Source organism: Leucoraja erinacea, chromosome 17 (assembly GCF_028641065.1).
Source record: "Leucoraja erinacea ecotype New England chromosome 17, Leri_hhj_1, whole genome shotgun sequence".
Taxonomy (NCBI): Eukaryota; Metazoa; Chordata; class Chondrichthyes; order Rajiformes; family Rajidae; genus Leucoraja; species Leucoraja erinaceus.
This window is the reverse complement of record NC_073393.1, coordinates 20,201,234-20,205,235: the sequence shown is the minus strand read 5'-3', so window position 1 is coordinate 20,205,235 and position 4,002 is coordinate 20,201,234. Positions and strand designations below refer to the sequence as shown.

Sequence of the window (4,002 nt, the reverse complement as noted above, 5' to 3'; positions counted from 1 at the left end):
CCTGCCTAAAGTCAGCCTAGCACAGTTAACAAGATCTCATGCAGAGTTTGGGCCCTCTTCTTGTCAGACAGCTACACGTCACCGAATATTTCAGCCTCCGGACATTCAAAAAGCTGCGTACACATCTCCATATGAGAAACCGTGCCCCGTAATCTAGAAATAGCTTCTCAAATTGTGCGCCAGTTCTGGGGTTCTGATACCCAATTTGTGACCATGAGGTAGCAGTTTCTAAGGGGCCGAGTGATCCAGTACCAGAGATTATGTGTCTGTTACCGACAAGTATTGCTGCCACAAGTGCATTGTACTTAACGGACCCATGTGTCTTACTTCAGTCTCTTGTAAATCAATTTGGCCGGCACCCTGAGCCCACAGCCGGGTGATCTAGGTAGACAATGGCTCGCCAGGTGGCTGTTTCATCCTGGCTCCGGTTTCTTGTAATTTTATGGTAGTATAATCCTGACAGTGCTTTCTGTGGTTTCAGATTGATCATCCTCCAGATGAGGTAATTGGTTATTTTCTCTCTATTCAATTTGAACGTTAGTTTGGACGAGCTCCCACTATTATTTTGTATCCTCTTCTCGCCCTCTTTGTATTGTTTGTTCGACTCATCTATATACCCAATATCCGCGTACCAGTCATCCAGTGATAACCTAGCGCGGTTTTTTACTCGGCCCCCCCGCCACTTCTTCCAGCTTTGCTATTGATTTGTTTCAATTCCACATTTCCTTCGCGTTCCGCACAGCATTGGCTGTCTCAACTAAGCAGAAGAGGTTTTTTTTCCAGGGTGGTTGTCTCTCTTTGCAACATTTCAGATTCAAGGTTTTATTTTTGACATATGTTTAAAATCCTTCCGTGAGTGGTTACTGTCACCACCTTTTTAGAGATATGTTTAGAGATACAGCATGGAAACAAGCCCGTCTGCCCACCGCGCCGACCACCAGTTCAAACTAATTCAATGCTATTCCACTTATTCATCTCCTTCTTACACACTGGTGGCAATTTACAGAGGCCAATTAACCTACCAACTCGCACGTGTTGGGGATGTGAATGGAAACCGGAGCATCCGGAGGAACTCCAAGCAGTCCTGTGACAAACGTGCAAACTCCACACAATGAGAATCGAACCCGGGTCTCTGGCAATGTGAGGCAGCAGCTCCACCAGCTGCGCCACCGTGGTAGGGGGCTGAGAGGTGACATTATTAAGTTGAGAGAATCGGTGGGATGGACAACTACCTTCCCAGCGGTCAGTGGTGGTGTCTTAATTCTCCACAGTTTATCTGATCGGCTAAGATTGAAGAAGCAAGTGCACTATCGCAGCATAAAGAAGACATGCACATTACCAGAGATTATATCCATTTCATAGGTTTCTTATGTAGATGAAGGAACTGGAGATGCTGGTTTAAACCGAAGATAGACACAAAAAGCTGGAGTTACTCAGCGGGACAGGCAGCATCTCTGGATGGTCTGAAGAAGGGTCTCGACCCGAAACGTCACCCATTCCTTCTCTCCAGAGATGCTGCCTGTGCCGCTAAGTTACTCCAATTTTTTGTGTCTATTTCGATCTCAGGTTTCTTATCCGGAGGTTTCCTCCCTTTCCTCGCTATTTTTGAAAGGAATGACACGGACCCATCTTCTTCCACCGGCGCAGACCGCCCACCACTATAAGCAGGTAGTTTTCGCTCCCACCGATTCTCTGAGCACAGCCCGAACCCTTGCAGATACGGTCACACTGATCAAAGCTCACACACATTAACCGCATGTTCAAAGTTTATTAACACTGCAACTCGACAAATAAAAGAAGATAATTGCAAGAACTACAAATAAATTAACATAATATACAGGTTATATCGTCGATAAGGAGAACGAGTGAATGCTTTATGATGTCCAATTCTACAACGCACCAGGCAGTAATCCGACCTGTGTGGGATGTGGACTCAATGCCGACGCTTTTATCCACACCAGTGGGTCTGAGGGAATGGAACGGACTTTCAGGGACGACTCTTGGCAGTCTGTTGGAATGCAGAGATTTCACTTCGTCTCTCACTTCTTGTGTTTGCTGTCCAGATACTTCATTGCAGTTTTTGACCCATCCGTCGCCGGCTTTGGTGCAAATCTTCATATCCCTCCGGTTGACGAATCTGAAGCAGAACAAGCAGGTGTGATTACCTGAAAGTCACTCATCACTTGTTGAAACACACTTTGGAGCACCACATTAAAATACTTACATGACAGCGGGAGTCGAGCACCATGGAGCTGCCATGTAGCTTTTAAGCCTCCCGAGAGGAATACGAGTGGTCTTAAACGTCTCACAGCATTCCGGGATTATCGATCCCACTGGGGGAGAGGGAGGAAGAGACAACGTTACACACTGAGGGGTTTCCAGCATTCTCCATCGCAGGTTACCGTACTGGCTCGCGTTTACAGAAATTACACAGCAAGGGGGGCATTGGTGCCCTCGGCTCTGTAGATTTTCCGTGTTTTACACTAGCTGGCCAACCCCTCCGCCAACAATCTCAGCCCCCCCCACTCCCACCATCAATACAAGTTTCCAGTCTGCTAACCCCTCTCACCCCCTCAGATGCTGTTGTATCCTCCCCGACCCCTCCCTCCAAATAGCAAGGAGATTATTCAACTGGGAGCTATTCACCGACCACCAGACGGAGGGAAACGACAATGAGCAGCTCGTGTTTCAAAGTCAGGAGAAGCCGGAATATTGGGAATAAGGAAGGTCTCTTACTCGGGGCGGCTGCAACATTCTGGAAACTGCAGATCACCAGGGCTCCTACAAGGGCAACGACGCAGAGCGCTGTCTTCATGGTGCTTCCTAGGATTGAAGTGCTGGCTGGGGCTCAGTGACTGAGCAGCTTACACTCCGTCTACCTTTTAAAGGGTAGCGGGAGAGTCAGACCGGAATGCAGGGGCTGCCTGTAAAGTCCCTAGACTCCACATTGACCTTACTCCGAAGAACGAAACCATTATTCCCTGAAATGGGAAGTACGGACGATTCGGCGAATGGCCTTTCCAGTGTTAAACTGCAAGGAGCACGCTGCATCTTCCAGAACCCGTGTTTTCAGTATCAGTACGTTTCACTTCCTTCCAATCCCACAACACCCGTAACCAAGAGGAAGGGGAAAGCTGAGAGAAGAATGAAGCTTGCCGAATAACAAGTCACTGATTCCGAGTGTGAACCCTGGCCCCGGACGGCCAAGTCAGGACAAACATATTCCCCGCATCTACCCCACCGAGCAGCAGTAGAACTGTATAGGCTGTCGTGATATCAGCCCTCGTTTTTCTCCCCTGGATAGAGTATAGGCCCCGTTTATGTACACACTTTCACAAGACAATACAATGAGCACAGGAGTGTGTACCCTTGGTCGCACACCCTCTATAGCAGGGACAGAAATCCTATGGCGGAGAGATCAGAGCTGATCACAATATTGTAGATGTGGTGTTCCGGCCAGTATAGAACTGAACGAACCATCTTTACACTTGGTCAGATCCTCTGGCAATAAAGACCAATTTGTCACTTGACGCCCAGTTCCTTGTTGTTTCAGGATGATGCCGTGCAGTGATTTGTGTACAAGGGAAGCGGGGCCGACTGAGCACCGAAATCCTTCATTGTATCACCATCGAATATACACGGCCTTCCTGTGTTTGCATCACACTGGATCTGTTCGCTTGTGTGCCCAATATGATGCAGGGCATTTGTCCATTCACTTCGCTTATCTCTAATCCTCTCCGGCCTCTCCGCCCCCGACCCTGGAACATCCCAGCGAAGTTATATCTGAATTTGACTTCCCTTCCATAAAAGCAAGTGGACTCTGTCTCACCAGGTACTCCCGATCTGCTGAACGTTTCATGGGCTCGATGTCCATGTAACTAATCCGGATGGCGTGATCAGTGAGTGAGGCCATGAATTTGATTGGTGTGAGTTATGTCGCTCTATCCTCTACATCCGACTTCCCAAGTTATGCTTTGTAACCTTGCAGCCTCCCAAGTGGAT

At 48.2% G+C, this 4,002-nt stretch overlaps 1 long non-coding RNA gene across 1 annotated transcript; it reads right to left on the bottom strand.

Moving 5' to 3' along the window:
• Positions 1-1,748: 1,748 nt before the first annotated feature.
• Positions 1,749-2,333, bottom strand: LOC129705262 (uncharacterized). The gene is made up of 2 exons (XR_008724870.1): positions 2,225-2,333; positions 1,749-2,137 (listed from the first exon to the last, which is right to left on the bottom strand). It is a non-coding gene; the product is annotated as an uncharacterized LOC129705262 (long non-coding RNA).
• Positions 2,334-4,002: the final 1,669 nt, after the last annotated feature.